A 13,741-nucleotide genomic window follows, 5' to 3' on the forward strand; every position below is an offset into this window, starting at 1 on the left:
GACGTGAAGGGTCTTCGCCTCAGTGGATCCGAGTGCGTTCTGGAACTGCTGTCCCACTGCGCACTAGGTCTTCACCAGCTTGACATGTGCGAAGTGGCGGTTGCCGATACAGCCCTGAAGAATTTCCTCGAGGCGAAAAAGAAAACTATACGGTCCATTGGCTTCACCAGACGAAGCTCTACCCAGAGACTCTCCATCGGGTGAGCGGCCACCCGGTGACTGCAAGCATCCTGCGTAGTATGATCGGCGTGCCACCGTCCACGCCATGTCGAGCAGACATTTGCGACTGTCGACCACGGTGGAAGGAAGGGTCAAGGCTGGTAGTGGGCGCAATCAGTGACGGGTTTACGAAGCCCAAATCATCCGAACGCTGAGTGAGCGCTTGAGGAAGAGCCAAACATGACCTACCAGTACACAGTCACTTTTCTACTCTGTACATTGCTAGATTGGGTTGGAAGCTGCTTTTGAAGGGCAAGTCAGAGAGTTGACTGGGATGGCGGCCGCCAAATTGAGCTACCCTGCATCTCAGGGCTCCCACCATTCGGCACTTCAGCGTCGCCCTTTCCCACTCGCAGCTGCATAGTAACCGTTCACTGTGAAACTGAAGCCAAAAGTCACCGCTAGCCATCAACTCGTCGCGTCGTAAATATGCCGGTATGCACTCGTATTGAGAATTCAACGAAGTCAGAGACTTTGAATTTCACAGTGCAGCGACGGCTTTCTTAGCGGCTTCGTTGCGACAGTGGCAGCGAAGAAAACATCAGACAAACATCCTTTTGTGTGCTGATGGTCGTTACCACAGCTAGCAAAACCATATAAATATCGAACCGGTAATTTTTCGACCTGAATCCCTTTTTTCCCTACATTACTGTGGCCATGTACGAAATCACGCTCTTGTACTTCGTGGCCTGTGGTGCCCTGCTTTGCCTACTGGCTCTGCGCCTTCCGATTTACCGTTTCATACAGGCTTATTGTCCGTTTGCGCTGAAACCTATGCTCCTACCTTTCAATACAATGAGAAAAGTAGCGTCCGACTACTTAGTCTACCTAACTATGGTACGTGGCGGTAAATGTCTTGATCGTTAGAGTCGTAGTGATGTTATGTTACTTTTAGCGTACGTTATGGCCACTATTTCTTATGTTATAGCTCCCTACCCTAACATGGATCATGCTATTCTTCGATCTAGTACTCTCTCCGTCGTTAACTTTATCTTCTACTTCGTAGACCTATACCTTAGTTTTCTCGTGGATATCCTTAGCTTATTACTCCGATCCTGCTAGCGCCTTTACGCTTTAGCGGGGGCTCTCGCTATAGCTCTTGCAGTCTTCTATACTGCGGTAGCTAGTATGGCAAAGGGAAGGCTAGACCTATATATACCGAAAGATGTGTTTGCCTTAGTGGTATATTACTTTACCTAAGTATAGCTAATTTCTAATAAGAAAATTAATAGTCTATTCTATGCCTAAGTGTATAGGTAATACCTTTAGTATTACGAAGCGTCTTATACGAAGTCGCCCTACGTATCTACTAGATACTTTCCTTTGCCTTCGTATATGGTCTTTAGTAGTATGCCTTATCCGCCGATCTATTCCCGCGCTTATACCTATATATTAGCGGAGCTCTATTCTCTATAACCTTAATCTTCTAGCTCGCTAGCGTCTTATATTAGAATAGGTTAGGGCTCTCCATAGCACAAATAATATATAATAATAGCGTAATTAAAGTAAGCCTATAGGTGTCTAGGCCGCTAAAGGTAAAAGCTAGATAGTATATAAGTCTTTAGGTTCCGTGGGCTAGCCTAGGGTTAGCCACATAGATATACCCTTTTACTATAATATCTTAGTCCAAAAAGCCATAGAAGTATCTCAACCTATTTATCAAGCCTCGCAGTAGCTTTACTAGAAATCTATTCGCGCTATTAGACCATAGCCCTATCATACGTAGGGTAATGTTTAGCGGACTATATAGAAAGTAGCTATTAGTATATTCATATAAAAATGTTATTATGCTAGCTACTAGATTTAGTATTACTGCTTACTTACTATATCTACGGAAGCTAATCTATAATTAAAATAGTTACGTGACTTTAACCTATAGGATTTATCTAGTATAGTAGATAGAGAGGACCAGTGAGAAATAATAAGATAGATATGGCATACGCGTGCTAACCTTTCTAAGACGTTGGAATCGCTACTTAGAAATTACTAAATAAGGCGCTTAACGAAGCTAAGCTTAACGGAGAATATGTATATTAACTATAGAGCTAGTGACTACTATACTTACCTATCTACGTAGAATCTCCGCATCTTAATCTATATCAAATTAGAGAATATAAATGAAGTAAAATTCGGTGATAGAGCTATAGCTTATTCTAGTAAAATACCTCTTGTAGATATTATCTTATTAGAGCTTTAAGAATAACGACCTAAGAGTAGGATAGTTATCTTAGGTATATTATCTTGCTACTAAATAGTAAAGCTAATTATCTTAGTAGTGTCTGCGAAGGTTACTATGCGCGATGTGTTAAACGATCTATTATAGTAGAATTAGCGTAGTAATATAGACATCATATACCCTAACTATCAGCCATGACGTATTAATACGCGACGCGGGATTTTTTGCTAAAAGACACCAATATAGAGCAGACTTAGGTATTAGATATAGACTTGTATTTACATGGCATTGTGGACACCATGGTTTTAGCCATGTAGCGTCTTTGCGTCATATCTTGATATAAATTTGGGCATTAAGTGTTGCCTTGTTCGATCTACTATGCGTATTTGTCTTCTATTTGTTAATGCTAGGCGTTCTGCTAAGAGCTAATAATTGTTCTATTCTTTTGCGGGGAATCTATATCCGCTGCTAGTCTACATGCTTATTAAAGTAACTAGTCCTGCGAGCCTTTTCTTATGCTAGGGAAGTTCTTTTAATAAAGGCTCCTGTCATAGTTAGCACCGTAATAAGTCTTTGCACGATATCAGAGCGGCCTACTTGTGCGATTAAGGCTACCTTAGAAGTTCTCTACGTCATAGAAAGAAACTCGAAGGTTAGCGGGAACTATCTAGGATCGTCTAGCCCAATAGTTCTAGATTCGTTTACCTACCCGTATATAAGGTATATAATAATTTCCCTAACAGCCTTCCTATATAGGCACGCTACTATTAAGCTTCGAATATGTTCTTAGCCCCCTAGCCAATAGTTAGTAGGGAATAGGTTATAGCCTATAGGCGTATATATATAGCTTGACGTTACTAAAGGTATTAATTAAGATATTAGAATAAGTAAGTTACGAATATTCTAGGGATTTCTACTCGAGATATAATAGTCTATCGATAATCTATGGCGGTTTAGACGGTAGTACTAATACGTATGTGAACATAGCTCACCTATCCTACTATTAATACTAGTCGTAGGTTATTTAGAAGAGGATTACCTATAACTTCGCATAATGCTATAGGCATAAACTCGAAGGAAACGAGGTATCCATTATTTATAGAAAAAAAGAGGTGAGCGTTGATAAAGCGGTTATGCTAGATTCCCCGTATTGCCTACATATGGCTTTTTGCCTTTGGGCCTATAAAAGTCTTGAGGATTACTACAGAATTACTTTTAACGTCTGGGTCCTTTTTTTCTACTATAGTAAAGTAGTCGTAGTCGCTAAGTTAAAGGTTAAATAGTTTCTCGTAGGTCTACCATGGTGACTTCGGCGCCCGGGGCGCTGCCGCTACTAAATCGGCGTTGCTTTTTGTGGACTGCCGATGAACTCCAATGGGCATGGGTGTATCTTGATTCTTCTTTTTAAGCCGTTTGGGTGGGAAGCGGTTATTAAGTGACCTGCTGTTGGGGCCCTTGGTTCGACGACCTGTTCCTGGGGTAGCTCGCGCAAGAGTATCTTATAGGTAAATTTGCGTGAGAGGTCTTTTGCTGTGATGGTTACTCATATTCGCATATATCGTATATGCTAACGGCAAATATCTGTACGATCAAATGGAATCTCAAGGCTTAAATAGAGTACATGAATGGCAGCCGACAAGGAAAAGCCGTCAGATTGTGCTCTTATGGATAGCTGCAGATGAGTGGCAGTTTCCGGCCGGTTCCCCAGCTGGCGTCTGTTACATAAAGTCAGTTTCCCCCGCCCCTACTTCTCCATCTACTCTTTCTATATTGTACGCGTACTATACTTTTACATAGCATGTCTAGGAGTGGATTTTAAGCGGTATCTCGCCGCATAAGTGCGGAGAAAACTATCAAGTACGTTGGAAGAGCGGAGGTAAACATCTAGAACCTAGAGTTTCCTAACTCTAAAAGCTTAAACGAAGAAAACATAGAAAGATTAGCTAGGTTATTTCGTGGCTAAGGTAGCTTTAGCCTAGGAGACGTGCCGAATCGCGTACTAGCTATCATCGACGAGGCTACTCTATAGGTAGTGCTAACCGCGTCTAGTCTAACCTAGGATTCGCTTCTCTATGGCGGTAATAAGCACCTAAGACTAGTGTTCTAGTAAGGGTTTTGCCTAGAGTGTCTACGTAGAGGTAATAGAGTAAAGGTATCTAAAAAAGTTTCTAGGTTATCGAATCTACACTAGGTCGTTAATCTCTTTACTATAGGTATATAGTTAAGATCGAGATATAAAACGTGAACTAATATTATAGTAGATATTAGCGACGAAGCTAAAAGAGACTTAATTAAAGAGTATTCTAGTAAAAAAAAGCTATAAGATAGGGTATATTACTATAAGATTCGAGAATACTAGGGGATATTTAGAGAGGAATACCTATACCTCAAGTATCGATAGTGGGCGCGTTTAGGGGTATCATCGAAGTTAGAGAATAAGAAGGAATAACTAGAATAGCTCTAGAAATACCTAAGATTTGCGCCCATATTCGACATATTTCGCTATCTACTAGCTTTATACTACGGGTTATAGCTAAGCGCAATAAATAAAATGATTTCTATATAATGCTATGAAGTAGGTCCAATATATCTATACCTAATACTAAGCTAACCTATAGGAACTTCTCTTATTTCTAAGGCATATTAAAGATTTCTAGTATTATATTTTTGATAGAGATAAGAGTATTATAGAGAGACTTGATAAAGATATTATCCTCGTACTATAGCTTAAAGTACCTAGCGCTTATGAAAAAGAAGTATACATACTATATATATAGGTCCATAGTAGCTACCTTTTTAGTACTTTTAATAAGATAGTAAGAAATAGAATCTGGCTAAGACTCTGCTCTGCTACTGTCGACTGCTTGGTGCCTTCCCTGTATACCTTCTTTGAGAATCTCAAGTATATGTAAGCTGCCGTAGACTGCATGAGACGCCTTGTCCCTCGAGGGGCTAAGCAGTCTATGCGACGCTCTTTTAAGAATGCATTCTCGACAGGAGACGCGGATAAGAGTAAGTATATTATACAGACCTCCTAGTCTTCATTTAGATCTATCCCGACGCCTAGAGCAGATAGCTTTGACGTTACTTACCAATAGCTATAGCTTTATGCACTACGTGAACAGCAGAGCATGCTAATACCGCGTAAACAAAAGCTTACGATTGCTAAGACAAGATATACTAATAAGATTATGGTGTTTCGATTTGCGTGCCTAGCTTAAAAGCTTAGCTTTAACTCTAATAAGATTAAGGTTCTAGTATAGTAGAACCCGGACCTAGCTATCGCCCGTAGACTATTAATAACCGCCCGAAAGGTAGATAAATTCGAATATGAGGATATGTCCACTAGCATATAACTAATTACGTAGATATTTTCTATAGCATAACTAATCCTAGTATTATTTCTTACTAAGGAAGAGGATATAGATAACATTGCGGTATTACCAGTCTAATGCAGAACACCTCACGTAGCGTATCATAGTCGAGACAGACCTAATATATTTCTAGACAAACTCTACGCGCTAATATATAGGCATGGCTTAGATTTGACCTTGTTTTTTATTTAGTGCTCTATTTACTTTACTTTTTTTGGCTAGGATATTGACGTTCCTATTGTTAATCTCTATGTGATGGAGGGCGTACACACCTTTAACTATATCGTCCTGCTAGAGCAGATTTCACTGGTGGCGTCTTTATAGAGTTAGAGATTAGCACGTATATTAGGAGGGGATACGCGCGTATAAGCCTTACAAAGTAGAGTCGAGGAGTAAGAAGCGAGACTATATTAGCTTGCCATATAAGAGCAGTAATTAGTAGCAAACGTGGAGTAGCTTTAAAATAATATTACTACGTAGAATGGGAGAATTCTAGCACTGAGAGATGAGGAGTATGACGCCCTGGCGAGGCTTAGTAGCCTATAATACGTAGAAGTCGAACAAGTGTTGAGACTAGAGACTCTCTAGGTAGACAAATAAAATAGGTAAAGCGAAATCGTAGAGCTAGAGCAGAGGCGCGTAAACCTTAGGGAAGAGATTCGACTAGATCTGCTGGCTACTAGTGAGAACGGACAAGCGGGCACCACTAGCCAGGAGGAGGCACCTCAGGTAGAACAGCTAGTGGCAGAGGAGGAAAGGCTGCGAGCTCTGGTGGCTAACCTCATATTGCAAGTCGGCCAACTCAATGACGACAGGCAGGGCTAGGTTACGTCTATGGCAGCGGTAGAAACACAGTATATATCTGTAGTCGAGGGTCTCGTTGCGAAAGAGTTAGCACTGGGAAGCGAAATTAAACAGCTGGAGGTGATATTGCAACAGCTCCAAGCTAGGCTTAATGAGACGGCGGCGAGCGAGAAAGACACTGGTGACGAGGAGTGTGCTTCAGTGGACAGTGGAGTTCAGCCCCCGTCGCCGCCGGCGCCAGGCACCGACGTGCCCGAGATAGCAAGGCCTGATGGCTGCGACGAAACTGAAGGGAGTAGAGCTGCAAGCGGGCAACAGACCGGGCTTGCTTTAGAGCACATGGTACGGGAAGCTTTACACTCGGATGATAAGGTTTCAAATGCATCAAATGCCACAGAGAATACAGGGGATCGACGACCATCTACGGCATCTACGTCCGCTACCGAGCAGCTGGTGGGAACCTCGGAGGTGGTACAACAGGACAGAGAACAGGTAAGATACTCTTTCCATGGTAGCCAAGGTTTAGCCTGACAAATAGTAGATTATGCCAAACGAGACAGAAAAGGTGTCCGTAGTGTTCAAGTTGTTACTGGACGGGGAGTAGAGGGCATAGCATAAGGTGGAGGTAGACCCAGCAGAACTATCTACGGTGCAGCGGGCTACGGCGAAATATGTGCGAAATGGGTTAGGTGTCTTTAGTAGTAAGAATCAAATACTTCGTCCTCAGAACTGTTTTAGGCGAGTAATAGATGATGAGAGCAGGACTATTCATTTAATCCCATAATGGGCCGTAATAAAGGATAGAGAAGTGGTTGGAGACAGGCCGCGAAAACGGCGACGGGAGCATTGAATAGCATACGAGAATATAATAGATTCTGGGATAGAACCTGGGCCGGTATTCGTGAGCTAGTATATTCTGTGTACTAGTGTATGTAGTCCAGCATACAGCGAGTGCTGGAACGCATGCACTGGCACACATCATGTACTGGGATACACCGTGTACTGGTATATAGCATATGCTGGTATATGGTGAGGGCTGGGACGCATGCACTAGCACGCATCATATACTGGGATATGCGACGTACTAGGGCATAGCACATGCTGGGATCGCGTGCCTGGCGGATGGTATTTGGCTGCTGGTGGGGTCCATGGCTAGTGCAGTTGGTGCCTGAGAAGAGCAAGCTCGTGGGAACCAGGGAGTTAGGGGGCAAAGGGTATTTCGGAAGAATCGAGGATACCACCAAATCTGGGTGTCGGAGGCAGCCTAAACATCTGTACGCCACTCTTGGTTCCCCCTCAATCCTCAATTATTGTCTTCAAGCCTCTACCGGTAGCTATGATGCAGCCCATGCTACTTTGCCCTCGTTCTCCCCGACTTCGGCCCTCAAACCCTGTAGCAAATGCTATTTGCGGCTCTCCAATGGACATCGATAGTCCTACATTCCCTGCACTTTCAGGCGCCAACACTTCGAGTGAAAGGGATTCGCCCTGTCACTCACCAATGGGGATGGACTCCCCGTGGCTTAGTCCGATATACTGCCCCGCTCCATATCGCGACCATTGTGTTGTAAAGGACCAAGATGCAACCGTGGGACCGGAGGATCTTGCAACTGGGGCGTTCCTTGGACATCCCCTCTTCGGAACACTGATGCCCCTTCCCACTCCAGGGATGCCAGGCGGAGAAAATCTGCCTTCCAGTTCCTGCTGCCAAGCGAAATCAGCGGTCGATCCAACGAGGCGCTATGGTAGTTGTACCCCATACTTGCGAGCTCTGCTTCGCTAATTATAATGGCACTAGAACGACCTCTTACCAGGCCATCATTGCTCGAGAGGCGGAAACGTAAACTACGAGAGAGGAGAAAAGACAATGCCGGTCGTATCTTACCAGTACATAAGGTAACCCATTTCCCTGTGTCAGGTTAGAGCCTCATTTGCATCGGCGTTACGTGGTTAGGAGATCTCCCTATTAAAATTCATTCGGGTTCATGCCATTACCATAGCCGTATAAACGTTTTCGGGAACCGACAGTACATAATCTTAAAAAAATTATTTTTATATAAGTTCTTTTTCTTCTTAAATTAAGTATATTCTCTTAGCACCTTATTAAAGGTAAACTTTTTATTATAAAAGTGATTACTATGATAGATGTATTTACGAGGCTATTACTTATAGGCTTTATAGGGCGCGTAGTAACCTCTAACCGTTAGCGTGTTAGGTCGTGGCCACCTCCGTAGGGTGGGCATAGGGCACCAACTAGAATAGTATAGAAGCCTCCTATAGACGGATGCTCTATAAATTTGCGGGGCGCTATATTGACATAAAGGCAGGCACATTGGTCATAATCACGAGCTGTTTCTTCGGACATAGTAATCAATTTTCTGCTGGCAATGGATGAATAAGGCTCGAGTTTATGAAGCATCGAGATAGATTCAAATATATCGTGTCGTCGACAGCACAAAATGGCACTGTCCCTTTCTGCCTTCTCTACACGGGCTATCGGTAGGGGCAGCATCTTTCAGGCCAATTATACGCCCTAGATGATGGCATCATAAGATAAGGAAGGTTAAAGCAAAAGACCACCTATAACGCCGCAAAACAACTTCATATAGGTAAGAGAAAATAAAGAAACGGACTTAGTATATTAAGATCCTATTCGACGGATTATAGAAGGCTTCCGTAGACTATAGTACCTTAGTCGGGCCTTCGTGTGGCTGAGTATGGTTGTGTTAATAAGACCACCGATGCTTATATCAGCTGGGCATCCTCGGTTTTACTCACAGACAGCGAAGTCTCAGTTATGCGAGAGCAGCGTGGAGTACGTAGTAGGAGTAGAGGAAGCCGAGCGCAGAGCGCGACAGTAGTTGCGCGAGCGTCAACGCTCTTGCGCAGGCTCTCATACGAGAAAGCTGCGCACACAGCACAAACCACTGATTGGCTGAATTTATACCAGGCACTCCATCCGGGCTCGAGTGCCACACTCTCACGCAGGCTCTCGTACGAGACTCTAGTGAATGTCTTGCACATCGTCGGATTTGTTGCTGGCACAGCGCACAAGCCACTTCATAGCGACCCCATGCCCAGGTTTTTGCTCTACAAATCTTTCCTTTCTTCAATAAAACCTCCTTGAAAAAGTGTATACCGGCAATATGTTTGTTTGCATCTATGTCGTAGGACTTGGGGAGACCTCGCGCCAATAGGTCGAATTGCCCAGCAGCTACGGTGCTTGGAACCGCAGCCTGGCCGTCCTTCCGTAACCTAGCGTCCTTCCGTAGCCTAGCGTCCTTCCGGCGCCTTACCCGTGGCTGGTAGGTCATACGATCCGCCGCATACGAGAAGATTGCCCCAAAAAAGAATAAATAATCACAAATAGAGAAAGGCAAGTCTGCTTGTGTTAATAACCGAGTAACAATCTCTTCGTCTTTTGCTACCATCATCGTGGTCTATGTCTACACAGGTATAACAGACAATACTAGTTTTTGCAGGATCCCATGTCCCCACGCGGGTTTCGGTCCGATTCCGTGTCCCACAGCCCATTTCACCACGCCTGTCCACGGCTTCAGCACCGATGCAACTGCCAACGACGCATGCACGCGTCAAACGCCATGCGGGAGACACTCGCCATTAAAGTCCATCAAATTAAGAACTTATCTTACTTTATTAAGTAGATCCTAAATAATATTTAAACTACGCTCTATATAGTCTGCCCTTATAGTTTAAAGATACCCTATACCTTTATTAGTAATTTAACTTCTATCTAGGATCTATTTAAGCGTATAGGTAACTAGTTCTCTACTATATTTCGACGTAAGGTATTTCTATACTAGTATACTAGCGAGGGTATAGATGAGATAGAATTTATTAAGGCTAAATCTAATATGAGCGACCTAATATCTGAGTACTAGTAGTATTAGGAAGCTAGTATCGACAATAAGGAAGAGGCATACGAGGAAGAGCTCCCCTTGATGCTTAGGAGTAGTGTGTTCCACACACTATGGAGAAGAGATGCAGCACGCTTATTATATGCCGGTACTTTGTTTTCCCTAAGTTAGTTCAAGGGTTTCTTTATTTGTAGTGATAAACTTATAGGCCCTCTTATAGATATATTGAAAATGAGGGGCTAGTGTGTCTAATAGTATGATATTACTATATATGATAAAGGTGTTCGAGGTCATATTATCTTAGATATGAGTACTATATGTGGTAATGCACACGGCCATATTATTCACGTGACCCTACTGTTATTAAGCTAGCCAAAATAATCACAAATACACTGTAGCCCCAGACCAAAGGTATCTATAAAGTTCCTTAGCTTACATTATGGTCGTCATCCGCAAAAGCCACTTTACTGCCTTTGCCAAGCCATGATTTAGGCATTCAGTCTCTTGAATGCTCTTAATGCTTATACGATCTCTGCGGTCCGTGATGGTGATCGCAGTACTTGACAGGCGTTCTAGCTCTGCCCACATGGCCAACAATGGACAATACATCTAATACCATAACAGACAAGGCTGGCTAAGACTTCGCTTGCGACGACGGGTCAAGCCACCACCAGACTCCTATCCATACAATATATAGCAATTTTAAACGCATCTTAAGCGCAGTTTACCATCTGCATAGCCAAAGGTAGGAGATAAGTATCAAAACCAGCTAAAGTGTGTGACCAACAGAAAATCTTTGATATTTTACCCTCTAGAAATTAAAAGATAATAGGCAAAATAATACAAAAGATAATCAGGCCCCTTCCTCTAATTCCCTTTATTGCTAAGTAATACAACCCGCTCTCTCCCGTTTTAGCCATGTAGTTTTAACGACTTACTAAGATGCGCAGCTAGGCACCAACTTCGTCCAATCTCCCCAAAGCTTTACGGTCCCCATCCACGAAGCCTAGAATTTATCAGGAAATTCCCGTCTCATCGCAAAACTGGCGCAACAAGCCTTGCACCTGGCGCAGGGTATGCCTCGACAGGGGACAGGGGTTCTAGCGTACAATTCTTAGTTGTCATACACTATAATTTAGATGTTACGATCGATAGAAAGGTGAGAACCAATATATATATATCAAAAGGCTATGCAGCGACTATTTGCGCATCGTTCAGGTTGCGCTAGAGCTGCACGAACGGCTGCCTCAAGGACAATGTCAACTCTATCACCACTCAGACTAGAGCATTCTATGTATGCCTTTGCCCCTATTTCAAGGGCGACTAGCTGGCCTCTCAACTCAGTGACTAGTCCCATCTTATTTATTTCCTCCAAAGTAAACTTGTTCGATCGGAGATCGTTCTTCAGACCTGCCAGGATGACCGGTATCCCAGCACAAAAGATTACAATTTCCTCCATCCACTATACACTATAAGTCAGCAAATACATTGTGCTCAAAGTATAAGCAGACGCACCTTATGTTTAATGTTCTCTAGCGAATCTATATCGGAGATTGAGAAGCATAGTATAATTGCATGTGCGTTAAGGTATACCGGCGACGTGTAACGCTCGTATTGCTCCTGTGCACCTGGGTCCCATATCGCCAACTGAAGTAGTCTGCCGTCGACCCTATAGTATGACGCATACTTTTCGATGACTGAAGGGTTCCAAGCGTGAACCATGTTGTATCTGCTTTTGAATTCCAATAGTGAACCGTCCTGTCACAGCGGACGTGTTAATAAGAGCATATGTACAGCAGAGAATGCTTACTGTTGCAAGTCCTTCCCCTAACTTAAAGCAGTCTAGCAGACTGGTCTTGCCACAGGCCGCATCTCCAATAATGACGATCTTTCTGTTAGATGCCTTTGTTAAAAACCAGCGTGGAGACATGAGGTACGAAACCATGACATAGTGAACACACCTGCTATGAGCGTCTTCAGCTTTTGCACTCGGCATGATAAATTCCTGCCTAACAGAGTCTATGACTTGCGTTCTGTCAATTAACAGAAGGGCTGATAAGGGGGGTGATTGAGATTTAATAATGTATGTTGTTGTGTGATATAGGTATGCCCTCTTTTCCTGGCTGGTAGTGAAATGTAAAGGTATATCGGGTTGGCATTATATAGTATTCGAGAATACTTACCTTACTTTTCGCCTCAACGGCTCGCGGAGGGGCAGCCATGTGGGCCATGCCTAACTAGAATATCGATAGTTCGGAGGCTAGGGTCTTCCCGCTCCGATTGGGAAAACTTACGTTACAGTTGAGTGAGAAGGTCGAAATCCCGTGACTGACAGTCAAGAAGCAACTCTTTAGCCTTGTTGTCCTCAGATGATTACTATGAAAAAAACCATGAAGCAAAAATGCCACCAGAGGTTTATTCTAGCTGGCGCGTTCTGTTGATGTACCTCTCCTGAGTCTACTGTAAGCATAAGCCTGTTGGGCAGTATGCCAACATTACAAACACTGGACGTTACAAAGTGGACCACACAGCAGTTGACTACTGACTAGATTAGCATTATCGTCCTGTGCTTGCACTATATCATCAATCCCCCAATTCCCTGATTTGGCCAAGTTGCGGAGCATGATCAGGCCCATCAGCGTCACAGACAGCATATTTTATTGGAGCGATGATGACCCTCGTTATTCTAGAGCACTGCAAATCCAACATGATATGCCTACAGTGATATTGTATTCGTCATTGATTCTAGTCTGCAGGCCACTGTGATGCGCAGACATACTGACCACACAAAATTGGCTGATTTCTCGGACTCGGTCCATGAAAATGCCCAATAGCATGCTCGCAGACCAGGGATAGTGGTAGGCGTGCTATGGCAACCTAATGTAGTGTAACTTGCATTGCTGCTACATGGCGAAATAGTGACGTCTGGTACGTACCCAAAAGGTGGATGTCGGCCGGTAAGATATCTAGCAGTATGCCCGGCGCCGTTTTCGTAGCAGCACCATCGAGAACCACCATTGCCACACGTCGACTACCTGCCAGCTTGCTGGTTTACAACAACATGCGTGCAGGTTAGGGGTAGCCTTGTTCGCAGGCATTGCCTGCGCATCTGTGCATTTGACGACAGGAAAATTTCGATTATTACCATGTGGTCAACCATCCTCAACCGAATGATTGATGACAGCAAGCGCTCAGCCCTCCCGTCAATGCAAACTTGTGTGACTCAGTTAATTTTTCTTTATCTTATTTACCTTTCGCCTGACCAGCTTATTGCGCCCCATGGCTGTTGC

This window comes from Cordyceps javanica, chromosome 5 (genome assembly GCF_051103115.1).
Source record: "Cordyceps javanica chromosome 5, complete sequence".
Taxonomy (NCBI): domain Eukaryota; kingdom Fungi; phylum Ascomycota; class Sordariomycetes; order Hypocreales; family Cordycipitaceae; genus Cordyceps; species Cordyceps javanica.